The 27,995-nt window shown below is 57.3% G+C and overlaps 1 long non-coding RNA gene across 2 annotated transcripts in view; it reads right to left on the bottom strand.

Moving 5' to 3' along the window:
• Positions 1 to 24,809: 24,809 nt before the first annotated feature.
• LOC121010415 (uncharacterized) overlaps positions 24,810 to 27,995 on the bottom strand; it is a 4,960-nt gene continuing 1,774 nt past the window's right edge. Inside the window, exons 1-3 of one of the 2 annotated variants that reach the window (XR_005781142.1) lie at positions 27,337 to 27,590; positions 26,858 to 27,096; positions 24,810 to 25,244 (exon numbers count right to left, since the gene is read on the bottom strand). This is a non-coding gene — a long non-coding RNA (uncharacterized LOC121010415). Of the gene's footprint in view, positions 25,245 to 26,857; positions 27,097 to 27,336; positions 27,591 to 27,995 lie in introns of those variants that run through there. The other variant, XR_005781143.1, reaches the window with a different exon arrangement.

Genomic DNA, 27,995 nt, shown 5'->3' with positions numbered 1-27,995 from the left:
CATCGTCTGTACGCGTGAGTTCAAAATATACCGTACAAGCGTAGCGGGCTCTGTCTGTCACCTCTGTGATCAGCGCTAAGGCCTCGGGAACACCCTCAAAAAAGATCACCTCCTCTCAACCAAAACAAGGCCACCTGGAGGCTCTCCCAACCTCCCTTGGAAACCTGTGACTACTCAGGCCCTTTACTGCCGTTAGGAGTTAGGAAAATATTTGACAGAGAACCCCAGTAATGGGGCTTAAAAAAACCAAAGGTTGACTTCTCAGAGGTAAACAAAGTGAGGAGGGACTCCTGGCTTTCATCTTGTGGTCTAAGAGGCTGCCGGGGCTCTGGCCATCTCATCTGCATTCCAACCAGCAGAAAGGAGGAATAAACGACTTCCATTTACAGCGGCCCGTGCCGCGTGGTTTGGCCACACCTGTCTGCAAGGGAGCCCGGAAAATGTCACCCATTCTCGCCAGCTGTGTGCCCAGCTAAAAATCAGGGTTTCTGTTACTGAGGAAGAGGGGCCATTAGGTACGGGGGAACAACTCAAGAAGTCTTTGCCACGGGGCTCTGGGGGGTGGAGGAAAGGTCCGGGCCCGAGGCCGTGTCACTGCTTCCTCCACCCCTGGAGCTCAGGTGAGGACCTGGGGGCCGTAGCCACAGAGTGCCATCGTGGCGACCCTGCCTTGCCTGCCACACGGTTCTTTGCTGAGTCCTTCGGTTGGGTTTTGCTCGGTGACCCCGGGCGGATGGAGCTGATCCAGGGATTTTCCAATAGAAACAAAAGACAAATTTTTTTTTTTTTACACCTGCGTCACAATAGTAGGTATTCATTGTATTAAACAGAAAGGAGAAAATTGAAACGTGGAAATGTAAAAGCTTTACCCCAAGTTTCACCATCCAAAGGCAATCAGTACCCTTAACATGTGGTAACCCGTGGGGATTTTTCCTTGTAGACTTCTCTCTCTCTCTAATTGCTACGTTTCTTTTTAGCCTGGTTATAATCATACGGTGTATTATGCGTTTTATTTGGTTTCTTCGTTTAGCGGTGTCACATAAGAGCTCTGCTGCCTCCTTGAAACCTCGTTTTTTATTTAATGAAGTGTATTTGTTGATTTATCTTTTTAAAACGATATGTATTTTTGAGAGACGGAGAGCACGCGTGCACGCGTGAGCCGGGGAGGGACAGCGAGAGGGGGACAGGGAATCGGAAGCCGGCTCAGCGGCGAGCCCCACGATACGGGGCCCAGGTTCACAAACCGAGAGATCGTGGCCCGAGCCCAGGTCGGACGCTCAACTGACTGAGCCACCGGGGCCACCCCCCCCCTCCCCTGCAGCTCTGTTTGAAATGACTGCCGTCTGTCCCAGCTGGCGGCTGTCTCTTGGTTTGGTGGGGTCCCGGGGACAGTCCTCTGTTTTTTTCCCCCTTCCTTAGTCTATCAGACTCTCATTTAAGCCTTTTGCCTCAGGGAAGGCATATGGCGGGGATAGCCTCCGAGTCACTTTCTGGAGCTTTGGGAGCCCTTACAGCCCCGGTTACCAAAGTGGGGTGTGCCCAGGGGGTGGCCAGGAGGATGCCCTGGGGACTCGGGAGATTATCCCGGGCAGATCTGCAACACTGGCCCGCTGTTACCCGTTTGCACAACCTATTCCAATCCTCTCTCTCTTGCTTTCCCCTATCAAGAGCAGGAAAGCTAAAAGTTCCCCTTGCCAGACCTCCGGGCAGCAACCGTGGCCGTGGGGCTCACTTCCGGCTCGTGAGAGGTAAGCAGAAGCCGGCTGGGGGTTGCTTCTCCAGCAGCCGCACCCCTCCTTCCCCCTCCTCCCGGCATCCTCGGACGGTAAGAACTTTCTGGGGCCCGGGAGTCTGGAGCCAGAGCCTGAGCCCTCCAGCGCTCCGCAGCCCCCACCGTGCCCTGGGGGTCTCCCATCGCTGTGGCTGGACACTCGCTGTCTCTCGTGAGACTGTCCGCTCCAGGAGGGGAGCCTGGATCCACGCCTGACACAGAGTCGAGCGCTCGGTAATCTTTGTTGAGTGACCGATCTGGCACCTGCTGGGTCCAGGTTAGGCACGTGATTTTGCAGCCCCACTTAGAGCGTAGCTCTTCGGGTCGTCAAAGCAGAAAAGAATAATAATGATTCCTGAGCGAGGCTTTGAAGGCTCCAACCCCCCCCCCCCCCCCCAGGAGGCAGCGTAACTTAGCGAGTTAAGAGCAGAGGCTGACAAACTTTTCCTGTAAAGGGACAGATGTAAATATTTTTGGATTTGTGGGCCACTACTGGCTCGGGTTGCAACTTCTCAACTTTTACCGGCCTAGCATGAAAGGAGCCGCAGACGGTATGTAAACGATCGCGCCTGGCCGGCCGTGTGCCGATAAACCTTTACTGACAAAAACAAGCAGCCGGCCAGATCTGGCCCGAGGGCTGTAGTTTGCGGACCCCCTGGTCGTAGAGGGTGGACTCTAGAAGCAGACCGCCTGGGCTCAAGTCGCTGTCTCGTCCGCCCGCTGGGAAGCCCCGCTGGAAGCTAGAGGGAGCCCGGGTCAGCCTCCCGGTGCCTAGAGCCCAGGGGCGTGTGGGTGTCCGGGGCAAACGGAGAACATCCAGCGCCGAGGCTGCTAATGCATGACATCACGGCTAGAATGTTTTCATCGCAGCGTTACTCCCGAGAGTGAAACGAGGAAGCCGGCCGCCAACGGAGAGATGGATAAGTAAAATGTGGTCCATCCGGGCGGCGGAGTATTACTCAGCCCTGAAAAGGAAGGAGGGCCTGACACCTGCTCCAGCACGGATGAGCCTGGGGGACGTGACGCTGAGTGAGAGAAGCGGTGGCAAAAGGACACGTGCCGTGTGGGCGCACGGACACGGGGCTCCCTGAGGGGTCACGCTCCTGTAAGGTCATATCCGCAGGTTCTAGGCAGACATAAATTCGGGGAGGGGGGGCACTCTCCGCCCCGGGTCATAGGGTTCGCGGGAGTCGGTCTGTGCGCCTGCGCACCGCGGACACCTCGCTCACCAGTTGTCACTGTTGTTACTCCACGGGAGAAACAGAAGTCCTCCTCTCGAGTCGCTTCTGGGGAGCGGGTCTGTTCTGTGAGGCCCGAGGATATGCATGGCTTTGTGCCTGAGGCCGGCCGGAAGCCTGCCCCTTCCAAGGATCGTCCTCTATCTCCAGCCCCCCTCCCCCCCAACCCCCTCCGCACCCCCTCCCAGCATTCAGCTGCTTAATTCAGCTGGCTTTCCAACAAGGAGGGCTTAATGAGGCAATTAAGCAGAACTATTTTCTCTAGATCTCCCTTTCCATCTTCCTGAGCCTGGAGGGCCCTCCGAGAGAGAGAGAGAGAGAGAGAGAGAGAGAGAGAGAGGGGAGCCTGCCTCCCCCCTCCCCCGCCCCAGTTTCAAGAACAGGAGGACAGGATTCAGAGAGGGGCAGTGGCTGGGCCAAGGTCACACAGCGAGTTGGTGGGACCGCCAGAGCCGGCACACCCCAGGGCCCCAGGACCCCGGCGGGTGGCGGGGGGGGGGATGAGCGAGGTGGGGGATGGTGGCATACCGGGATACCCAAGGCCTGGCCAGGGAGTGTGGTCACCGTGAGGCCCCACTGGACCATACCCACACGGGGGACAGGGGGCCTGTGTGACCAAGTCAGCTGAGTTTCCAAGAGAAGCTGAAATCCACATTTGTAAGGAACGCCACATAATAAGTCCAAGTTCTAGAGAGCCCAGTATAGGCCAAACAAAGAGGTCCTTGCCGGGAACTATGTCTGCAGTCGGATATCGGATATTGCAGCGCCCGGGGCGGACGGCCCAGAGGCTGGATGCGGAGGAGCGAATGTAGGGCCCAGCAGGGTAGGCACTGGCTTCTCCTCGTCGTCCCCTGAGTAGTGAGGTGGGATCTTCCTGGACTGCCTACATTAGTGTTCCCTCTAAGATCTCCTTACAGCCAACGGGTCTGTAGCAGCCCGGCCATGCACAGTGTATATGTTGCGCACTGCACAAGGGCGCCCAGGAAGAGGTCATCAGGGGTGATTTCAGGCCACGCTTGGCTTGCTCGGCTGCTGGTCCTGGAAGGAGTACCCACCACCTGTCGTAACGCACCCACCCAGAGGAGCTCCATTTTCTAACTCTCGCGGTGGTGCTGGACCAGGTTGGGTGCTCCAAGGGGAGATCAGATGTGTGAGAGTTTGAGGGCAATAGTTCTGAGGGGAGAAGGGGTGGGGGGAGGAGGCAGGAGGGCCTCAGGCTGAGATGCCGGCCTCACCTCTGTGGAGGATCAAGACGCGGAAGAAAGGTTGGGTAGCAGGGGCTCTGCACGGCCGCGAGGGAGTGTTGTTCAGGCGGATGTTCAGCCGGAGCCGAGAGGCGCCATCAGGGGTGACCCTCATCCTAGCAGAAGGGGCCTGCGTTGTTTCGCTTCCATGCTGGGTCGTGGGCGGGAGCACCCGGGGGCTCCCCGTGTACTTCTGGAGGTCAGAAGTCCGAAGGGAGCCTTCCGGGTCTAACATCATGGGGTCCACAGGGCTGGCTCCTTCTGGAAGCCGCCGTTCCTTGTGTCTTCTAGCTTCTAGAGGAGGCCTGCGTTCCTTGGACCACCGCTCTTCCTCCGTCTTAAGGACTGGCTCGTCCGTGTTTGGGGGGAGCCGCCCCTCTCCTGTCTTCGTCCACGCACTTCTTGCGGATCTGACCAGTCTCCTGTCCTCTCCCCCTCGAGGATGAGTTGGAGGCGCTCAAGCCTGGCTCATCAGAGTGGCTCGTGACCTTGGCCAGGCCAACGAGAAGAGCTTGGCCTGGGATTTGGGGAGGGCTCTTTTCCTGCAAGGTGGCGACACCAATGGAATGAAACTCTGGAGCGGCTGGCGGGCCTCCTTCCGCCAAGGACGAAGACCTTGCTTGAGAGTAAAGTCCACGCAGAAGAGGGCAGACTAAGAACCAGAGAAAGGCCGATCGCTATCGACCTTGAGACCTGGATCCAGCTGTACCTGAAGCTAGCGAATAGGTCCTGACGTTTTCAGACGCTGAGATCATAAATCCCCCGTCTGGCTTGAGCCAACTCACGCTGAGTTTCTAGTTCTTGTCACTGGGAGCCCTGACCGGTCCTCCCTTCTCCGATCTTGAACACCCAGCTCGAGGCTGCAGAACGGACGCGCCAAATTCATGTCAGCCTCCCTTGCTTCCCTTCCTCTCCCCTCTCCCTCTCTTCCCCTGCCAGCCACGCTATTGGGCGATACATCCTAATGTATATTTAACAGTGGCTCAAAATCAAATTAATTTAGATTGGTTAATAAACTGTAACATCCGTTTCTAAATCAAGCTACATTTTCCTCTTGAGCAACTAAATTCATGCCTGTTGGTTTAATTTGTTGCTATTGTAATCCTTTAACGCTGATGAAATTATGGAAAGGTTTCTAGTGAAATTATCCAGATTTGATTAGGGTTGGACATATTAATATTTTTCCTTCCCGGTCGTCTTTGGAGAGAGATCGGCTGAGAGTGTGCGCGTTCCCACGTGCTGTGGACTGTGTTCTCAGAAGGCAGACAGACGCGTCCTGTCCCTTAGCAGATAACCCTGCTTTGGGTGTGCATTTATGGAGCGCTGGCTGTATGCACAGCCCCGGATGTTAACGTTCCCAGTGGAGGGCTGAAAGAAGAAAAGCTTCTGGGCGTCTCTGGAATAGTTGCTGTGAAGGATGTAGGGACCCTGAGGGTCCCCTTAACTTTGCCTCCTTGTGGCCCCACCTCCAATTGTAACCCCAGGGCTACCGAAGTAAGTGCTCACGAGCAACTCAGTTCAACCTTGAGCTTGACCCTGAAGAATTTCCTGCGGACAAATCACACCTCTCCAGGACCTTGTAGCAAACTGAAGCAGGTGGGGGGCAAGAGAGGAAGGGAGGCGAAGGTCAAAGCCGGACCCAGCCCCACAGAGAGGAGTGACAGCCGGGCAGGTGGGTTCCATCTGTACCCCCTCCCCACGCTCCCTGCTGAGGCTGTCCCGCCCACCTGCTAATCCCTTTGTTCTGGAATGTGCCAGGCCTCACCCAAATAGCACGGAATCCGGGAGGAATCTGAAGTGTGCTTCTGGGTTCTCTCCTTCAGGCAAGAGCAGGTTGGGCCTGGGAGGCGCGGAGCGGCCCCCATAGGAGGGTCCCCCCACGTCCAGTGTCCAGCCAGTCTGTGGGGAGGGGGGTTCTCCAGCACGCCCTATTCCTCCACCCGCTGGCATTCTGGTGGGTGGTTTCTGTGCCTGGCGGACTTTTCTAGAAGGGCCGCTGCCCCTCCACGTGGGTGAGCGATGTAACAACTGTGTGGGCAGAGTCTCTGTGCCGCTCCGGATGCCTTTCAGATCCCCAGATGGACAGAGCAAAGTCTCACTGCCAAGCCTTTGTCCGCGCTGTGCCCTTTGTCCGCCGGGCCCGCCCTTTCGCTGCCTCCTGCCTGCTCCCCCTTTGTGCCAGGAGCCCAGGGGCCGAGTCTCTTCCTCCTCGGGGAACCTCCCCTTCTCCCTGGAGTCTGCTCTCCCGGCTCGGGGTTCTTGCCTTTGGTCGACTCAACCACAGACGGGAATTCCGAATTGTGACATTATCTCGTCACACCCAGCTCCTCCCGGCCCCCCGCCCGGCTGCCTGCGAGGTTGACCAGAGGAGGAGGAAGCCCACGTTTGCCACCCAGAGCTGCCCTCTGCTCCACAAACGTGTTCAGCTGCCCTTACACAGAGTTTTAGCACTTTTAACAAATTGATTGGCACCATTTTAAAGTTAGGAGGTTTGGGGACACGCGGGGGGCTCAGTCGGTTAAGCCTCTGACTTCGGCTCAGGTCACGACCTCGCGGTTCGTGGGTTCGAGCCCCGCGCCGGGCTCTGTGCTGACGGCTCGGAGCCTGGAACCTGCTTCGGATTCTGGGTCTCCCTCTCTCTCTGCCCCTCCCTGCTCATGCTCTGTCTCTCTCTCTCTCTCTCTCTCTCAAAAATAAATAAACATTAAAAAAAACTAAAGTTAGATTTCACATGAAAATCTGGATTTTTGGCCTCCGTTAAAACAAAAGAAAAAGAACAGATTTGGTAACCTTAGGGCCTACGTCCCTTCATGAGGACAGTTGGCGGGAACTGGCCTTTAAACAGGGCGGGTGCACTTATGTTCGCTTTGCCCCACTCCCTACCAGCCCCTATCGCCCACAGCCAAGCTGCCTCGCCAGTTGACATTGCTCGTCTGACCTTTCTAAGTTGTGTGTTCCAACCCCTTGTCGACTCCTCGTGTCCTGGCCTCTGTCAACCCTCGAAGCAACCTGGTGGCACAGACAGCCACATTTTTAAGACGAGAAAACATCCTTTCCAATATCACACAGTAAGTATGTGGCAGAGTGGAGATTTGGACCACTGACGATCTGGTTCCGGAACACGGGTCCCTTCGCTGCATCCCAAGCCTGCACCAACAAGGATGGAGAAAAGCTTCTCCTTTTTTTTTTTATTTAACTTTTTAAAATATTTATTTATTTTTGAGAGACACACAGAGAGAGAGAGTGTGAGCAGGGGAAGGGCAGAGAAAGAGGGAGACACAGAATCCGAAGCAGGTCCAGGCTCCCAGCTGTCAGCCCAGAGCCCGACGCGGGGCTCGAACCCACGAACCGCGAGATCGTGACCCGAGTCGAAGTCGGACGCTCAACCGACTGAGCCACCCACGCGCCCCGAAAGCTGCTTTTTACTTAAAATGCCACCTACATCCTGGTCAGAATTCCTGCCCGCTCCACGTCGAGGGGGGGTTAAAAACTCAGTTGCCCACAGGGGGACACAAAGGAGAGGATGGGGGGACCTGAGCAGAGGTCCCAGCCCGGCATGGCCAGGCAGGAACGTGGCCCAGCCTGGCGGGATTTCTCATGTCTCAAGAGAAGCCAGACATCTGGATCCGTGCGTGGAATATCGCCATCGGTCAGCGTCGTGCGCGCGTTGCGAGGTAAATAAAGCCCTTCCGTGGGTCGCAGTGGGCGCGGCGGCTGGATGCCCCGGGGCCGCGGTCAGGGCCGGGCTGAGAGTCTTTGGCAGCGCCCCTGATGTCCCCAGGACTGACGAGGTACAGTCTACACCCTTCAGACGCAGAATCAGCACCCACTCTCCCTTACACGGACACTGCCGCTGGCCCTTCCCTGCGGTGTTTGGGTATTTACCACTCATTTCTAACCAAAGAAAAAGTATTGACCACTCACTACGTACAGGCCCCACACAAGGCCCTGTGTAGCTTCCAGAATGAAATCAGAAGTTACTCCTTTTTGAGAGAAATGTTTCAGTCTTTATTTAAGTTCGATTGATTGATTGAAGTTTGATTGATTGATTGATTGAGAGAGCATAAACAGGGGAGGGGCAGAGAGAGAGGAGGAGAGAGAATCCCAAGCAGGCCCTGCACTGTCAGCGCGGAGCCAGACGTGGGGCTCAGTCCCACGAACCGCGAGATCAGGACCTGAGCCGAAATCGAGAGTCAGACGCCCAACTGACGGAGCCACCCAGGCGCCCCCACGAGTGACTCCTAGAGTCTAAACGAGATGAGTTCTCCCACCTTCTCGAGCGTCAGCTCCAAGAGGGCAGGGCTGTCGGCTGTCTTATTCCCCACCGGCTCCCCCCATCTAGAACATTCTCTGGCGCATAGTAGGTGCTCAGCAAATGCTCGTTGAATGAAGACCAGCGTCCCGGCAGCGTCTTTCCATACGTTTGCCGCTGCGAATTCCTCCAAAGCTCTTGTTGTTATCCTTCGTTTTGGGAGGGGGCATCTGAGAGGCGAGGACGGCGGCCGGGTTGACCAGCCGCTGGGGCTGGGGCTGGGGCCAGACGCGGAAGGCGGCTTCCTCTCCCTCCCGCGTTTCCTCTCCAGCATGCACCCGGAGCTGTTTTCTCACACAGCCGAGTTTCAGCGCCTCTGGTTGACATCCAGTGACTAAACAGATGGGTGGGGAGTAGATGTCTCTTGTCACCGCTCGGCAAGGCCCTTCAAGGACACTCTGAGTGGCTCGTCTCCTAGAAAGGGGCCTCACTTCTTGTTCAGAAAGAACTTCATTCTGGAGTCCGGGCGGCATGGAGGGGTCGCTCCTGGGAGGGTATTTCCACCTTCATCAGACATAATTATTTTCTTAAGTGAAATATTCAAACAGAGCTTCAAGGAATCCAACGAGAGAAAATGAGTTTTAGGGGACACACACACACACACACACCCCCCCCACATTCTTTCCTCAAAACATAAGCTGGAATGATGTTATCTGCTCTCAGAGGGAAAACTCAAGAGGTTTAATTTAAAACTTGGGCGGGCTCATGGCTTCTCAATGGGGTGACTGTTCCCTATTCGGGGAATGAGATAATAAGAAAGCTTTTTCGAGCCAGTGTTTCGTTTGGCTTCAGAAATTCCAGCCTGCGTTTTTTTTCCGTTTTTTTTCCCAGAGTGCTCCGGCCTTGAGCATCGCCGGGCTGGTGTCTCCCCTGGTCCGGGAGCAGCTCTGCAGAAACGTGTGTCCAGCCCGAGCCGTCCAGGGGGCGCGGCCGAGTGACTGGCTTGGGCACCGCCGAGCTCGGCCAAGGACGAGGTTACCCACCCCGTCTGCTCGTCACCCAGCCGTCAGGTGGCCGGAGACTTGGAGACGGTGTAAAAATCGGGCTGAGACGGAAGAATCATGTGCCGTTCTCTGCAAGCCCTGAGACGTGACAGCATCATCACCAGCCCTCCCAATGCCCCCCCAAAAGGCTTTCTCTAATCAAGAATTCTCGGGGCGCCCGGGTGGCTCAGTCGGTTAAGCGTCAGACTCCTGATTTCGGCTCGGGTCACGATGTCACGGTTCGCGAGTTCGAGCCCCGTGTCGAGCTCTGTGCTGACAGTGTGGGGCCTGCTTGGGATTCTCTCTCCCCTCCCCCTCCTCAAAATAAGTAACTAAACATCCAAAAAATCATAAAAAAAAAAAAAAAAGCTGGAGGTGAAGGTTGGCCCTCCTGGGGACTGCCCCAAGTGTCCCCGTGGCCCCTCAGCCCTGCTTGGGTCCCCTGAGCCATGCCAGCGTCACCCCGCAGCGAGGTGATGGATGAGTACAGCTGCTGTCACAGAACCCCCACGTGGGGAACCCGAAATCCAGCCAGGGATTTCGTGGGAGTGGCAGCCAGGGTCCCACTCGCTGAGGGCTCCAGGGGACAATCTTCCCTTGCCTCCGCCTGGCTTTGGAGGCTCCCAGCAGCCCGTGGCACCCTTGCCTTGTGGCTACGTGGCTGGCTGGCTTCTCTCCGGGTCTCTTTGTCTCCGTGCGGCCTTCTTACAAATTCACCCGTCATCGGAGGGATTCGGGGCCCGCCCTAATCCAGCAGGATCTCGACCAGACTTCACACCATCCACCTGTAACACCCTGTTTCCAAGTAGGACCACACGGCACAGGTCCTGGGTGGACACTGATTGGGGGGGGAGGGGTCGGGGTCGCGTTTACTATTCAACCCAGTCTGCTCTCCGCGGGCCTGCACTGGGCTGGGCTTCCTGTGTCGCCCCCCACGGCAGCCCACGGACGCGGGCACAGCTAACGTTCCCATTGCACGGTTGAGGAAGCGGAGGCTCTGAGCAGTCAAGCGACAAGTGGCCGCGGCCACGCGGCTGGAAGAACAACGAAGCTGCGATTGGGGCTCGGGTCTGGAGCTTTCTGGCTCTGTTGAAATCTCTGCGGCGTCTGGCCTTCCAAGCACTTAACCCGAGGGAGAAGCTTCCGGCTTGCGAGCTCCCTTCTGGGGGGCGCTTGTTTCTAGAGCCCCCTTCCAGGCAGACGGATCCGACCAGCCCATGCCGGGAGCACAGGGGACTATCTGGGCAGATCTGTGGAGACGGCCCAGAGCGGCGGGGGCCAGGCTGGGAGAGGGGCGACAGGAGTCCCTGCGAGCGGCCACGAGGTCTCCTCCGGGGTGACGAACCGTCCTGGGGCAGAGGTGGGGGCCGCGGATGTGCTCCTGCCCCTGAAGTGTGCACCTGAACATGCTGAATCGTACGTGAGTTTTACCGAGAATGTTTTTTTCTCCTGTCTTCGTATTTTTCCTGTAACTAAAATCTCACCCCTCGAGTTAGCCTTTGCTCTTGAGGCCTCGTGAAGGCCGCCATTGGGTCCTTTTGTCCAGGAGGCCCCCAGCTGAAACGCAAGTACGTCTCCTGGGAGGTGGGCAGAGGGTTCCCAGCTAACGCGGGAGCGGGGGTTGGGCTGTGTCCTGGGGCACCTGTCACTGCCCCCAGCACGGGGGGGGGGGGGGCGGGGGGTGGAGTGCCAGACAGGTAAGTTTCGCTTGTTTAACTGTTTCTGGGAACGAAATCTAGGAAAAGGGAGGGCACCCGGGAGGCGGAATGTTGCAGTCCACCTGCTTTTCCTGTTTTGGCTGCTGGCCAGTCTGGCCCATACCTGTCCTGACTCCATCAACCGTCTCCAGGCCCCTGCCCTGCCCGCCAGGGGCGTGGGGCGGCTGAAATGCCAGCCCCAGGGAGCGTGGTTTCCTGTGTACTCGCCGAAAGGCCTGATACAGCAGTAGCTCAATTTTATTGATCGTGTCAATGGCAATAATTCAAGAGAGCTATTTAAATTCACGGGAGGAAGGCAGAGCAATTATCCACGTCTGCCTCAGATTCTCCATCATTTTTGTTGTTGGCTATTGAGCGCGGAGACAGACATTTTGTGTAAGGCTGACGTGGGGGCTGGTGAAGGCTGGGGTTTTGTTTGCAGCCGGGAAAAAAAAAAAATCATAATCAACAGTTCGTCAGATATAAATCTACATGCACAAAGGTTTATGGGGCGCTCTCGCGGGGCGTGCGGGCACCCAGCGGTTTAAATACATTTTATCCCTAATCCTGGCCAAATCCCCTTGGCATATTCCCGCAGTCCCCTATTTCAGCACATAATAACATTGTGATTTGTGACAGAGCAGGTGACTTTTTTTTTTGCAGTCTTTCCCCTGTAGTTAAACTTTAATGAAAGCTTAAATCACACCGGAATTCTCACGGGTGACAAGCAGATGAGATCAGTAGAAGGCCCGGTGAGTCTGGCTGGGTGGGCTGTGAGGTGGGGCGGGGGGAGCTGAGGGGGGAGAGGACCCCGCCCCCCTGCCTCACACCCCATCACATGGCATCTTCTCTGGGCGGGGGTCGTGATTAATTCAGCTCTAAGTCCCTGGCTCCTGGCACAGTGCCTGGGACACAGCAGGTGCTCAATGAATAATTGAACAAATGAATGAGCTGGGGGGGGGGGGGGGGGGTGCTTACTTTAAACGGTGTCTGGCCAGACTCGGTTGCCCCTGGATATCATGATGTCATGGTATTTTCTCTGTCTGTGCTGGACATCTTCCGTTCGCCTCTCCAGGTCTCTCTCCACCTCTTTTCCATTCTGACCAGTACAGGCTGACGCGTGTGGGCCGCGGCCCCTGGGCTCCTCAGCCCTCTGGCGTCCAGGGGGAGTCAGCCAATGGGAGGCGCCAGCTGGAGGCTGGAGGCGGGCGGAGAGAGAGGCCAGGGTATTTACTCCCCAGCTCTCTGCCTGCCTGTCTCAGGTTGACTGTGCCCCTCCTCCTCCTCCGTGGTGGTGGTCCTCTCCTAGAGCCCCACTTCCGGCTCCAGTAATGCTCACCCTTCCCCGGGGCAGTGGCAGCAAAAGCTTGTCACCTTGCTGCGGTGGAGGTGGGGGACGAGGGGGGGCGGGGGGAGAGAGGGGGAGGGGCTTTACCCTGCCCATACTTTTGCAAATAGTCCCTTTGTTAGCTTTTCTTGATTTCCCATCTGAGGGTGCCCTCTGTCTCTTATGGGGATCTTAACTGATAACATACCTAAGCCATTACCTCCTAAGGATTATCCTTTTAAAATAAATTCATGTGTTTTCGCTCAAGTACCGACTTTGTCCTACCGCAAGTAGGGCAGTTCTCAGCAGTTCTCAAAGTGTGGTGTCGGACCGGCAGCCCCGGGATGGCCTGGGAGCTTATTAGAAATGCAGAGTCTCAGGCTCCACCCAGCTACCTGAGTTTCCACAGATCCCTGCAGGGGACTTTCTCGACTCCTGCCCGAGCCAAGAACCGCGACCTTAATAGTTCCTGCCAATCATAGGTTTGGTGTGCCTGAGCCGCGCTGGTGGTTGCCTTCCGAGTATCTATTCTCTCTCTCTCTTTTTGGTACTAATAAAACAATAATTTTGTATGGGACAGCAGTGTGCCCAGTTTAAACTCCACCTTTCCAGCTTCCTCTGCACATAGGGGTTGCCCATGAGGCAGTCCCGGCCAGTGAGATGTGGCACTTCGGTGAAAACTCTTTAAAAAGTGGAGAGTGGGGGTGGGGAGCAGCAGGACCTGGTACAGACCTTTTGCCCTTTGTTCTTTTCCGTCTTTCTGCCTGGAATTAAGATGCAATGCTGGAGGTGGAGCAGCCACCTTGTGACCACAGGTGACCATTAGAATGAAAGACTTTAGGGGCACCTGTCTGACGTCGGCTCAGGTCACGATCTCACGGTTGGTGGGTTCGAGCCCCGCGTGGGGCTCTGTGCTGACGGCTGGGAGCCTGGAGCCCGCTTTGGATTCGGTGTCTCCCTCTCTCTCTGCCCTTCCCCCACTCATTTCCTCTCTTCTCTCTCAGAAATAAATAGGCTTAAAAAATATTCCTGATTCTTTTAATTTTTTTAACGTTTATTCATTTTTGAGAGACAGAGACAGAACGTGAGTGAGGGAGGGGCAGAGAAAGAGGGAGACGCGGAATTGGAAGCGGGCTCCAGGCTCCGAGCCGTCAGCACAGAGCCCGACGCGGGGCTCGAACCCACCAACCGGGAGATCGTGGCCTGAGCCGAAGTGGGACGCTTAACCCACTGACCCACCCAGGTGCCCCACGAATGATTCTTTTTTTTTTTTTTTAGCGTTCAGCTGTGTGTGCCCTCCAAATCATCCTGCAGGTGACGAAACCCTGCTCGAATGAAAACTTCACTGTTAAAGGCAAGATGCCATTATAGATTGGCAAAAAAGAGGCTTGCCTGACACAGAGCTGGGCGCATAGCAGATCCCGGGGTTTATGAATCTGTTTAGACCCACATCCCGGCAAAAGAGGATTTGAACACACTTCTGGAGACACGTTAGCTGAGATGAAATTGGAAGCGGAACTAAGGAGACCTGGCTGGTCTCAAATGACATTTTCTGCATCGTCGTCATCACCGTCACCGTCACCATGGTCACTCGCAAAATCCCTAGGATGCCCACTGTTTACGGGGCCATGTGCCGGGTCCTAGGGACTCCAAAGGCGCTAGTGACCTGACCTAAACATCCAAGGTACTCACGGTGCAGGCAATAGGAGACACCAAGAGGTCATCGGAGCCAGGCAGTCAGGGAAGACTGCGTGGAGGAGGTGGCATTGGGATTAGCAGTCAGGGAAAGAGAGAATGTCCGCTAACCGAGTATCTACTTATTTCGGGCACTGTGTATTGGCAGCCGCCAGTCTCATAGCTTCTCTGTGATGAAGGGATGCCCGCGAGGAAACGGCCTCAGAGAGGCGGAATGATTCGCTGATGTCACACAGCATCTTAGGGGTAGAGGCTCAACTCTGAACTGTGAGGAACCCGGTGAGCCGATCAGTATTATGTACGGCACTTCGCCAGGACACTGAGAGATGCCAGGGAGGGGACCCCCACCCCAGAGAGACCATAGCCTCTACTGCAGCCAATGGCTCAGAATCTAGCAGAGCCCTCCCAAGAGTTTTGCATCGTCCGTCTCTTCTAGAAGAGGAAACTGGTTCAGAGAGGTGAAGCCACTTTCCCAGGGTCGCATAGCTCAAGGAGCAGAGCCGGGGTTCAGACCTCGGCCCATGGGGCTCCAGGGGCTCTGAGTGCACTGGGGATCCCAGGAAGGCTTCATGGAGGAAGAGGGCTAGATTTCACCAATAAAGGGAGTGGAGGGAAAGGCCAGGCAAAGGTGGCCTGGGTTCCAAAGAATCTGATGTTCATTGTGTCTTTCTTATGTACGCCATTCTGAACCCTTCGCACTTTGGTGTTATTTAGTTTTTATTAACCTTCACGCTCACGAATCCCTGTAATCTCTACAACCATGTGACGTTGGTGCTAGTTTTGACCCCATTATACGGAAAGGGAAACTGAGGCAGGTTGTTGGTTAATCTCTCTGTTCTTTTCGGGCATTTCTCTCTTTCCCCATTCTGCAGGCAGCCCGGTGACCGGGGCAAGATTTCTATGCAATTCCAGGTGAGTGCAGGCAGCAGGGACTTTGAGGCTTTGCTTTAGCCACCTGACCCCACTGACGGACCCTATCATACAACTGTCCTCTTCTCCTCGTGTCGTGGCCCCCACAGTGCACGTCTATGGCCTTCCCTGCCCAGGCTCTCTCCTTCTGGAAGGAAATTCTCCCCTCCCCTGTCCCACTGGGGAACCACCCCTTCCTTGTTCGTCATCTATGTGGTTTGAGGGAGTGAAACTCCGCCCCATCACCACCGCCATTGGTTAGGGGGTGGTCATGTGACCTAGTCACGTGGCCCAGGCTGAGCCAATGAGAACCTTCCCTGGGACTTTTGCTGGAACCACTTGGGAAAAAAACCTCTCTTTTCCCACTGAGTTGTTATACCAGTGGGATGTAATCGAACCCGCCGGAGAAAGAGACCCGCCTGGAGGAAAGTGGCACCAAGAAGGAGGGACTGATGCATTATTTGTGCCCCTGAGCCCAGCCATGTCTGAAATCTACCTGGGACTTTTCAGTTACACGAAACAAGAAATCTGAGCGTTGGCCTTCTATCTCTGGCTAGTTAATTGTCCTGACTCACACAGCCTCCTTTCTGAGATTCCCCACCCACCCCCCTCCCCAGCCCGGGTCATTTCTGGTCTCAGCAGACTTTGCGGAGACTTGGGAGCAAGGGAGGGGTTTTATAGACCATGCTGCTCAGACTCTGCCCCTTTCCTGTTTTCCAGTCCCCCCCCCCCCCGCCCCCCCCCCCCAAACTTTTCTGTCCTTATTTTCCCGCCAGCCCCCCCCCCCCCCCCCCCCCAAGTTTGGGCTCCCATCACTTTTCTGAGCCCTTGTCATTGTGTCTTACTGAGAAAATGGCTGTCCACTCTTTCCCCGCACCCTGGCCTCATAGAAGAACGGGCTCTGGGCTTCGGCAACGTCCGCTTTTCCCTTCCCCTTTGTGAAGAGGCTAAAAGCACCAGAAGGTCTAAGTTCAAGTCCCAGCCCAGCCCCTCTCCGGCAGGGCAGCCGGCAGCGGCAGCCGTGTGGCCTTGGGCAGGTGACTTAACCCTCTCTGTGCCTCAGAACCTGGCCTGGAAATGGGAATGCAGACGATGCCTTTTTCTTAGGTTTGCAGTGAGGATTCATTGAGTTGAATCTGTGCTGAGCGAAAACACTCAGAGGCGAGCCTGGCGTATAGGGATGGCTCTGAAGCATTTCAGTTATTAAGAGGAGGCAATGTAGGAATTCACATCCCCGCTGGAATGGATTCCGCTCCCTCCTGGAGAAGGCAGAAGCAGTTACCATACCTTCGACCCACTGCGTCGGGGGTTTCTTCTGCCCAAACAGAAAGGAGAGCCCTGAGAGGAGACGGGCTGGGGGAGGCTGGCGAAGGGGAACCCGCGGCATGGGGGGGGGGGGGAGGCTTTGGACTTGAGTCCTGGGAATGAGGCGTTGTTACTGGTCTTTGAGTAGGGAGAGGAGGCGTCTCACATGTGCTGTCTGGGGTGTATGCAGTGGCGCCGCATTCTTGCGATAACCGAGGGGCTCCGGCCCGCCCGCTCCCGCGCTGGTAATAAAGGATCAATGGCTCCTCTGCGAGCTGAGAGCGCCTAACGGCCTAACAGCCGAGACGTGCGGAAGAAAAAAGGACTCAATCAAGCTAACAGCCCTTCCCGGCTGCCCCGCGGTGATCGCGCTTTGTGCTGAGCTGGGGAAAATACCGGCCCTTAAGTGTTCTCGCTCTCTGGGGAGCAGCGGTGAGGGGAGCGCGACAACCCACAACGGCAGGGTCAGCCTTGAGACAGGGTGAGACGCTGTGCGCCGCGGAGAGGGGAGGTCTGTTCCGCGCCAGCCCCGCGCCCTTCCCTGCCTGAAGTGGCCACACACTCACGTTCACGGGGGACGGCGTGCTCTTTATGTATGCTGGGCTCACTTTACCCCCCCGGGACAGATGAGGAAACTGAGGCTCGGCACGGGAGAGCGGCCCACTCAAGGTCATATGCCTGGAAAGTTCCAAACGGGGACCAAAGTCCACGTAATGTTTGCTGGGCTGGCGGCCTCGCAGGATAGTGGGGTAGAGAAGCTGGTGTGGGAAGCAAGTTAGGGAAGGCTGCGGCTTTGCAGTCAGATAAGGGCGGCCTGTGTGCAGGCAGGAGGAAGAGGGTGTGTGCGTGTGTGTGTGTGTGTGTGTGTGTGCATGAGAGGTGTGCGTGTGTGTGGGGGGGGAAATTATCAGCCTCTTTCTCAATTCTCAGAATCCCCTGATGTTCCAGACTGCTTCCAGGCCTGTGAAATATCCACTCATTCATTCACTCAACATATACATACAATTAGCTGAGCGCCTATTACATACCAGGCAAACTCTGACCCTTCATGGAGTGTGTGCGTGAGTCGCCGGGCAGAGAGAGAAAAAGGTAAATAAGGAAGGACCAAGAGAAAGGCAAACAATAAAGAGCAGCGTCTCAGGAGTAAGGCAGGGGAGGTGGGACAGAAAATCCGTGGCATGGGGGGGGGAGGGGCCACTTTGAAATAAGGTGAGATGGGAAGGCTTCTTGGAGGAGGTGATGTGTGAACTGTGTGTTTCTGCGTGTCCGGAAAGAGCCGAGGGCTGGGTGCCCGCAGGCGGGGACTGGGCGAGCCCTCCTCTGACACCCTTCACCTTCACCTGGAGGGGGAGAGATGAGACAAAGCCTTCAGAGGGACCGCGACCGCAGCTGACGTCCCGAGAGCAACTTCCGGGGAGACCCGGAGCCAGAACCACCCACTGGGTCCCTCCCGGGTCCCCGACCCACAGAAACTGACATAATACTTAATTTTCATTCAAAGCTGCAAAGTTTGGGGGCGTCTCGTTACGCGGCAACAGGCAACTGCCACACGGGCCATGGTGGGTGGAGAGTGTCTGTTTGAGAGTGCGCAGATCTTGCCTGGAAACCTGCCAGGTTGTGGCCCCTGGTCGCCACCGGCCACCACCGGTCGGTCCCTGGTTAGGGGCCTGGGCCTCTTGAACCAATCAGAACACACGCCCTGGGGCTGGCTCTCTGGGCCTGGAGGATCCCGAAGGAAAACCAGGAAAGAGGGTGTATACACAAGCCCTTCCTCCTGACCGTCAAAGCCTCCCACGGTTTAACCCGCGTGCATCCTTTGATGTCAACAACGACCGTTTATTGAGCACTAACTGTATGCCTGGGTTTCCCCCCTCCCCCCCCCCCCCGGGGGAGCTCTGGCTCCACGGTTTTCTCCTATCGACTCGCCCTCGCCCTAGTCTTTGCACGAGCTGGTCCCACCACTTGGCGTGTCTTTCCTGCCCCCGCTGCCAGTTAAAGTCATCCTTCCCCTCCGTCTCTACCTCATCTCAGAAGCCTTCCAAGCCACCCCCCACCCCCACCCCAGAGAGGCCCCGACAGGCAGCGTGATTTAATCACCATCACTGCCCCCGGTGACTCATCACATGCACTTGCTGGTTTGTTTACAGCCGGTCTCTCCTCTGCCAGCCCTGTTAGAACGAAAACTCGAAAACTCGAAGAGGGCACGGATAGGGTGCGTGTTGTCACCCCTGTGTTGCTCGGAAGGGGTCTGGCCGCTTGGGTTCAGATCCTGCTCCTCTGGTTATTGGCTGCGTGACCTTGGACAAGCCGCTGACCCTCCCCGTGCCTCAGTTTCCCCATCTGCAAGATAGAGATGGTAATGGCAAACTCGCGTAGCCCAGTGCTTGGCATTCGCTGTGTTCTCACAAATGAATTAATGAGTTAGAGCCCCTCTCCTCCACTGTTGGAGGGCCACTCCCTTTGCTGTGGCCTTGGGCTCAAGAGGGACGCGTTCTCGCTCTCTCTGGCAGCCACCCTGGCTTTGATGCAGAGGGTGAGCTCCGAGTCTCGTGGGCTGGCCAACCTCGACCACGATGCTGATCGCTGGCTCCTGAGCCCCCGAGTCCCCGGCAAGGGCCAGCCCTTCTCGAATGTGCGCTGCTTTCCAGACGAGGCGTGGGGCAGCCCCGCACCGCAGGCTTTCCGACACCCGAGGGTGCGCCTGTGCCCGCGCCCGGGGAGCGCGAAAGCAGGCCAGGCTCGAAAGAAATCAGACCCCGCTTTCCCTTGGCTTCTCCTTTCCACTCATGGCTGCCCCGGGGAATCAATCGCTCTCGGGGACGGGACTCTGGCTCCTTAGCAATAACAATGACGTGGTCACTTGCAGAGAACTCCCCGCAGGCCAGGCTCTGTGCGGAACAGACGGGGTTCCAGAACGGGCGCGGCGGCCCTGCGAGCGGGCTGTAGCATCGTCCCCACTTCACAGATGAGGATGGCGAGGCCCCGGCCCTGAGGGGACACGAGGGAACCCAGGCCTGGAGTCTGAGGAGTGGGAGACATTTTTGAGGGCTGTGCCGTGGGCTCGAGTGACTGCGACTGAAAACAGTAGGACCCCGGGCTTGGGGTCAGGCTGGCCTGGGTGAATCTGGCTCCTCCCCCACCAGGCAAATTTTTTTTTTTTTTTTTAACGTTTATTTATTTTTGAGAGACAGAGACAGAGCGTGAGCGGGCGAGGGACAGAGAGGGAGACCCAGAATCCGAAGCGGGCTCCAGGCTCCGAGCTGTCAGCACAGAGCCCGACGCGGGGCTCGAACCCACGAACCGCGAGATCATGGCCTGAGCCGAAGTCGGAGGCTCCACCGACCGAGCCCCCCAGGCGCCAACCCCTCCCCACGCCCCAGGCAAATTCTTAAGGCCCCAGCACCTCGGTGTCCTTCTCAGTAAGACGCAGGGAGATGTGGCCGCCCTTCCAGGCCGTTAAGAGCACTGCAGGAAGGATGGATACGGAGCCCACGGTATACATGCGGTACCCAGCATCCACCTGGCAGAGAGCGGATGCTTAGAAAATGATAGCTGGGAAGACGGCAGAAGATGAGGTTCCAGCAAATCCTCGGAAGGCAGGCCTCTCCGTGTCCCTCACTTTTGGCAAGGTACAGACTTTGAAGGACCACTTACTTTCCCGTGGGAAAAGGGAAGAGGTAGGAGGAGAAAAAAGAAGAGCATCAGGTAGGAGTTTGGGTTGCGGACAAGAGAGGGCCTAACCCAGCGCTGCAAACGGAGTCGCATTTTCCCATATAAAAAGACGTCTGGGAGGCGGGAGAGTTGGTTCCAAAGCTCAGGTCTTCCCAGGTTCACCGCCTGTGCTTCTCACAGCCTTTCCCTCAGATCACAAGGCGGCTGCCATGACTCCAGGCATCACATCCACACTCAAGGGAGGAAAAAAGGGCGCAGGGGACATCAGCTACCTTTGATGTTTTTTTTGTTTTGTTTTTTTTTTAAATCAAGAGAAGCAGAACATTTGCCACAACCTCCCGGTTGCCTTCTGCCTGCGTTTCATTGGCCAGAACTGCCAGGCGAGCCCGGGAAAGCAGAAAAGGCTGGGGGAGAAAAGGCTGGGAACAGGTGATGGGTCAGTCACAGTGTCTGTCACAGAGAACCCACTCGTGGCCAATATTTTTGGCTTCGGGACGATCCCACAATACTCAAGAGAGTCAAGAGCACCCGCCCGAGTTCAGACCCCCGCTCGGCCATTTTCCAGCTGCTTGTGGTAGTGACTCAACTGCTCTGTGCCTCGGATGCCTTATCGGTGAAGGTGGCAGTCACTGCAGCCTGTCCCTCGGTGGGTCGTCATCTGGGTGAGATGTTCACGCACACGATGTCCTCCGACCGGGCCCGGCGCACACAGAGCTGTCTCCGGCTGTTAGCGGCAGCCTTCCCCACTGTCTCGCCTCCCAGTGCCCCTCGTGGCTGAAAACGGACACAGGCCACCTGCCCCGGCTTTTATGGGACGCCTTACGGACGATCCCGACCTAGTAGGACGGCGGCGACCCGGCTAAGCCCGCGAGGCCCAGCGTGGCATCTCAGGCTTGCCCTGCGGATTCCCTCACATCAACACACAGCTCAGCCCTTTCTCCACCCACAAACCGGGCGACTTCCTCCTCCTCTATGGAGGGCACGGGGCTGCGCAGAATCTTCCTGAAAAGAATGGACAAGGCGTTCCGGAGCCTGGTGCTAACAAAACTGCTCGGGAAGCATCTCTCCCCTGTGGGAAGTCAACCCGCTCCCGATTGCAAGAAAGCCCCCCCTGCTGCAGCCTGGCCCTCCCGGTGGCCAGGAGGCCGGCAGTCCTCCGACGGAGGACGTTTCGGCCGCCCGCCGGGGGTCCTGGTCCGCTACGTGCTCGGAGGCAGCCTGGAGTGTGGTCATGGGCAGGAGGCACGTGCTGGGAGGCATTTGGGAGCTGGCCGACTGCCGTCCCGGGGAAGGAAGTGGGCGGCCGGCTGTCTCCTGACCTGCCGGGTTCCTCTTTATGAGCTTTCAAAAACAAAGGCTGTGTTTGGAGAAGACAGTACAGTATTCACAGGTACCTGAGGAAGATGCTGGAATGTTTGGCTCAGGGGAAGCAGGACAAGGCCCAAGGCCTGGAGCCTGTTCTGCAGATTTGGACGCTTGGAACAATCCGGTTTTCACGGGGTGAGTCACTCTCGGGAGGCAGAGGGCCCTTCCTCACCCCCTTTGTGTCAGCTGAGAAAAGCATTCGATACCCGCCATGGACTGAGGCCTGGGTTCTGTTCCTCTGCTCCCGGGACACTCCTAGTTGGCCTTTGTTTGGAGGTGTGGACAAACCGTGGTGTTCCTCAGGCCGCTCTGTGAATTACCGGGCACGACGGTGGGGATGAGGCGCGGGGCTTTGAAAGGTTGATACTCTGGGGCCCTTAGATGTGCAGCCGACCAGTAGGACGAATGTTTCACCCCCAGAGCCTTTTTCGGAACCAGGGACGTTTCGGACCACGGCGCTGGGGCCCGCGTTTCCCCTCCTGACAAGCTCGGATGTAGAGTCTGTGGGTGACAGGGCAGCTCAGACCTCCTGCCCAATAAGCCCAGATCTCACTGGCTTCCCCCAGAGTGCCTGCTGTGTGTCACATGCAAACTACAGTGCGCATCCCAACGAATTACGTCCTAAGGATTCAAGGGGGTCACACATGGGCCGTTTGGATCCAGACGGGCACAATGATCGTTCCGGGCTGCGTGTCGAGGGCCGCGGAACACGACATGGGCTCACAAGCAGTGGAGTGACCTCTGTGTGCTTGGCGTGAAATTATCTTCTAGGCAAGCGGCGATAAGAAAAAAGCAAGTCGCGGAACAGTACGGAACGGAAAAGGGGGTGGGGGAGGGAAGAAAAAAGAGTTAAAAAAAATCAAGAGCTTCTCTGTTGAGAGGGGGCGCTGGCATAGCGGTCACAGGTGACGGTCAGAGCCAGACCGTCTGAGTTCGGCCCTGTTCTACCACTGGCTAGCCCTGTCCCTCTCTGAGCCTCAGTTTCTCTGTCTGTAAAAGGGGTGTAATGATAGTGACACCCTCAGGGGATCACTGGGGGCCCTACGCCAGCATCTGTCAGACAGACGAATCTGGCCCTTCCGAAGGGTGCCCAGCACCCCTGCCTGTGGCTGTCTGTCACCTCTGCACTGGGGGCTGGAATCGGGAAGGCGAGGATCTCCCCCCCCGCCCCCATCACAGTCTAGAGATTTTGGAGCTTCTTAGTGTCAGCGCATGTGGGTTACCTGTATACATTTTAATAATAATAATAATAATAAAGAAAATGAGTAATGCTATTGTAAAGGGTCAATACGCAGGGCGTGTCCCTACCCACCGAGGGGCCGTCCTGCAGCTTGGGGGGCGGGCGGGGGACTGACACAGGGCCCTGGTGGAGGCAGGCCGCTGGCCGCTGGACATCTATCAGCGTTGGGTGGGGAGACACGCTTTCTCCCGAGGGGCCCCTCTCACGTTACCTGGTGGCTTTAGGACAGAAGCGATGAGCTGAGATTAAAGGCTCTGTTGACGCACAAAGGAATAGTTTTATCTGGAAAATTCCACGGCGTGGTGAGGCTTGCCAGGCCTCTAATGCAGGGGCCTGGGGATTCCCGAGCGTTCCCGAAGAGCCCAGAGGGGTGGGCAGGAAAGCGGCCTGTTCAGTCATGTAGTTAATTTTTACTGAGCGCCTGCTATGAGCCAGGCCCCGGTCCGGGCACCGACAGCCAATAGGTATGCGATTGAATGTGACAATTCCAGCCAGTTGTGAATTCCATGAAGACAGTCACAGGTTTGACGGGATCGAATGTGACTGAGTGTCGGGCCTGGCGGGGGTGGGTACGTCCACTTCTAGCCGTGGGGTCAGGCCGTCCTCTCCGAGGAGGCAACGTTTGCACGGAGATCCGCATGAAACAAGGGAGTGAGCTGGAGTCTCTATGGGAACAGCATTCCGGCAGAGGGCACAGCAAGGCCCCGAGGCTTTGGTGGGCTTGGCATGTTCTGGAAGGAGCAAGGAGGAGGTCCGTGTAGCTGGAGCCTGATGGTTTGGGATCGGGGTGGGGCGGCTGGGGGGGGGGAGGGAAGCAAACTTGCTTGGAAATGGGGACCGTGCAGATGTAACCAAGTTAAGATGAGGTCATTAGGGTGGGCGTTAATCCAGCAGGACTGGTGTCCTTACAAGCAGGGGAGGTGGGGCGCCTGGGTGGCGCAGTCGGTGAAGCGTCTGACTCTTGATCTCGGCTCAGGTCACGATCCCACGGTTTGGGAGTTCGAGCCCCTCATCGGGCTCTGCGCTGACGGTGCGGAGCCTGCTTGGGGTTCTCTGTCTCCCTCTGTCTCTGTCCCTCCCCCACTCACCCTCTCTGTCTCTCTCTCAAGATAAATAAACTTAAAAAAAAAAAAAAAAGAAGGGGCCACCTGGGGCCCACCCGAGGCTGGAAGACGTAAGGAAGGACCCTCCCCCGCAGCCTCGGAGGGAGCATGGCCCTGCCCACACTTGACTTTAGACTTCGGACCTCCAGAACTGGGCTCTAAGCCACCCAGCTTGGCGGGGTGGGGGAGGGGGTGGGGGAGGGGTTGTTAACTCAGCCCGAGGATTCGAACACAGACGTCCAGCAGGTGAGGGCACCAAGGGCCTCGAGGGGGGCCATGACCTGCCACAGCCACACAGCTGGTCAAGGTCACCGTCAGGGCGTGAGCTGGGCCACACCTTCCCCTGTCTGCAGGGCGAGGGCTTGTCGCAGAGCCCTGGGGACCTTGTCAAGTGCGGGCTCTGGTTCAGGATCGCGGCGGTGGGGTTCGAGCCTGGCTCCCTGCCACTGGTCTAGGGACCGTGCGTCGAGTAGCAAAGTACTTGAGGCCGACTTAGCGGTGACCCGGCCGCCATCCACTTCTGTCTCACTCACAGACTATTGTTTTGTTCAGTGTTCATCCCTCAGGGACAGTGACTCAGCCCAGCACAGGGGTGAATCCCAATTAATGTAGCCAGGAGTCAGCAAACTGATTTTCCGTGGAGTCAGACAGTGAATCTTCCGGGCTTCGCGGACCAGATGCAACTGCTCAGCTCTGTCGTAGCACGAACTCAGTCATATGTGAAAAAAATGGGTGTGTGGGGCGCCTGGGTGGCTCAGTCAGTTAAGCCTCTGAGTTCACTTCTGGTTCCGATCTCACGGTTCATAGGTTCGAGCCCCGCGTCGGGCTCTGTGCCGACAGCTCGGAGCCCGGAACCTGCTTCGGATTCCGCGTCTCCCTCTCTCTCCGCCCCTCCCCCGCTCACACTCTGTCTCTCTTTCTCTCAAAAATAAAAGTTAAAAAAAAAACTGGTGTGGCTGCGTACCAATAAATCTTTATTTACACAGGCGGACTTGGGGCCAGATTTGCTGACCCTTGGTCTGAGCCAGTCAATGGCTGTCCTGTGCCCCTCGCGTGTGACCCAACTGAAACCAGTGAGGTGTGAAAGGGGTTCCAGTGGGGGGTTATGGGGAATCTTGGTTTGCTCTTGAAAAAGAGAGAAACACGAGGAAGATATGGCTGGCTCATCTTGGGCTGCAGTTTGTCCTGGTGGGATGTGATGACTGGATCTGCTGCAGCCATTTTGGGGCCGTGAGGGGAGTGATCCGTACTGAGGGTGGCAGAGGACATACAGGGAGAGACCCTGGTCCGGACGCCACCACTGAGCTGCCGAACCAGCCTGCTCAGAAGTTCCTCCACCGCAGGACTTCTTATGGAAAATATAAACCTTCATCATTATCAAGGCTGTTGGAATTGAGGTTTCTCTGTTATTTGCTGCCCAAGACATCCCGACTGACACAACCTCCCCAAGCTCCCTCCCCGAGTTAACACCCTCTTCTTTAGGCCCTGCAGGCAGCAACTGAATCAGGAGTCTAGAGATTTGGTTCCCAAATCTGTGTGACTTTGCCCAAACCAGTGGTGTTCCATCTGTGAAACATGGGCAACACCACAGGTCAGACAGGTTTGCTGTGAGGTCCTAGCAGGTAAAGTCGCAAGAGCTATAGGGCAGTGATCACCCAGTCGGGTTCCGCCCACGCATCCTGGGTGTCAGGGCTCCGACCCTCCTCTTCCGGGTGCCTGGCCCCTGACGGCCGGCACTTTCCTCAAGCCTCTGCCTCGGCTCGTGGACCGCCTGCCGGAAGTGCTTTGGCCCCAGGCCAGAAAGCCTGACCTGCCTGGGGGTTGTCATCACTCTGGGACAGCCCTTAGGTGGCAGCTGACAGTGCGTGGGTCCGGGGGGCCCCCTGCCTCGAGGCAAGAACCCTGGGGCGTAGCTCACACTCCAGAGCCCTCCACAATCAGGGGGTGGGGCTAGGGGACTGGAGGTGGTACCTCCGGTGACCCTCCTTCCCCCTGCTGGCTTCCCCTGGAGCAGCTGTCCACAAGTCCTCAGCTCAGAATCTGTTGCTGGGGGAAACTGAGGTAAGCCCCCAGGCCTTACTCTGCCCGTTCCCGCTCTAAGTGCTTTGTGCGCATGAACGGAGCTGATCCTCCCAAGGCCTCTCTGAAGCGGGCACTATTATCCCATATTGCAGAAGGGGAAACTAAAGACCAGAGGGGCCGAGTTACTTGCCCAGGGTCACACAGCTTATCTCACTCCTGAGTTCGTGTCTCCACCGTTGTACTGCACTAGGCAATGGAGTTCTACGGGCTAGAAATCCCGGGTTTGAACACTAACCGTGACCCTGGACGAGTAATTTTGCCCCTGTGGACCTCAGTCTCTCATCTATTGAATGGGCTGCGTGAAAATTAAGTGATTGACAGCCGGTATTAGTTATTATTCACAGACGGGTGTCTCCGAGCTGGCTTCGCCCTGCTGGGGTTGAGCGGGTGCGGGGTTCTCAGGACCGCCAGGGGACCCCTGTGGGAGAAGGGCGAGGTGGCCGGCCGGGCCCCGCCCCACCAGGAGCAGGTGGGGCCTGAAGCCAGCTCCCTCACGGTCTAGCTGGGCGGCCTTGGGCACCTTACTTGATCTCTCTGGGCCTCAGTTTCACGATCTAAAATAAATAACCGTAATGCAACCAGCCTAACGGGACCCGCCACGTAGGGCTGCTTGTGGGGACCACCCGTCTGCCGGGGGCTCTGCGGGGATGGGTCCCGAAGAGCAGCTCTGACTTACTGAACCCAGCACGCGGATCCTGTTCCAAGCACTTTGGGGACAAGCCCTGAATCCTCCCCGGTCCTCAACGTCCCTCTATCATGTTTGCTCCCGTCGTACAAATAGGGAAACTGAGGCACAAGGAGATTAAGCCACCCGCCCCGGCACGGCCTCTGCTTCCCAGGGTCCTCTGTTGCATGGAAGGGGGCCCCTCAGATACCAGCCAGCGCACACGAGCAGGCATTCATTGGGTGCCTACTGAATGCAGGCACGGTTTTGGCCGCTGGGGCGAGTGGGGATGCTCGAGGCAGGGCTGGGACCCTCGGAAAGAGGCACTCAGACGGCCCGGGGGCCCCGAGGTCTCTGCCTCCTCCGGGATTTCTTGATTCTGGCTCAGAGCGGGGGTCAAGGGAGCCCCACAACCCTTCTCCCTCGGAAGTAGAAGCTGTAGCAGCCCCCGTGTTCTGGCCTCCAGCTGTGCCTTCTGCCTCGTGGCTTCTTTCGGGCGCATATTAGGTCAAATCAACCTCAGATCTGCGTCCCCCGCCCCCACCTCACCCCCCACTCCGGGAACATCTCCCCTCCCGGCCTCCTTCCCAGGGACGCGTGGATCCTCAGGGGGGCATGAGGGAGAGGCTCGCGTCCCAGGGCCGCCCTCGGGGTCCCTGCTGGGCCCTGCTGGGGGGGGGGTGGCCGGTGTCCGTGCCCAGGGAACCCCGAGGCCCCAGGGGCTGGAACCTTGGGCAAGGTCCTCCTCTCCGAGCCTCGGTTTCCTTGTCTGTAGAACGGGGCTGGTGACACCTGCACCGCTGAGAAACCCCCCATCCTGTTTTGTGGATGTGAAATAATGTAGCGAAGGCACTTTATAAACCAGAGCCCTGTCCTTGTGACTCATTGCTGTCCTATCTTCCCAGCTCACCCAGTGCGGGGTGGCCGAAAAACCCGTGAGTGGGAAACTCTCCTTCTCCTCCCCCTCTCTCCCTCCCCTCCCCCTCCCTCCCCCTCCCTCCTTCCCTTCCAGCCCCCTCCTTTCCTTCCCCCTCCCCCTCCCTCTCCCCCTGTCCCTCCCCCTCCCTCCCCCTCTCTCTCCCCTGTCCCTCCTCCTCCCTCCCCCTCCATCCCTAGTATGACCGCGACATTACAGAGAACAGTGCTCCCTCCTCGCGCCTGCCTGCAGCTGGGAGGGTTGAGCCGTGTCTTCCAGGGTCCCCACCGCCCACGACCCCATGGGGAACACTGCTCTGAGCTCAGGATTTCTTTTCTGTAAAAGCCTAAGGAAGAGAGTGAAGAGGAAGGCGGGGAGAGAGGGGGAGGGAGGGGGAGGGAATGAAGGTGGAGAGAGGGAGACAGGAGGGGGAGGCGAGGAGGGGGGAGGGAGGGGGAGGGACAGGGGGGAG

Source organism: Herpailurus yagouaroundi, unplaced genomic scaffold (assembly GCF_014898765.1).
Source record: "Herpailurus yagouaroundi ecotype Mexico unplaced genomic scaffold, PumYag 191, whole genome shotgun sequence".
Classification (NCBI taxonomy): domain Eukaryota; kingdom Metazoa; phylum Chordata; class Mammalia; order Carnivora; family Felidae; genus Herpailurus; species Herpailurus yagouaroundi.
This window is presented reverse-complemented; position numbering and strand designations above follow the sequence as displayed.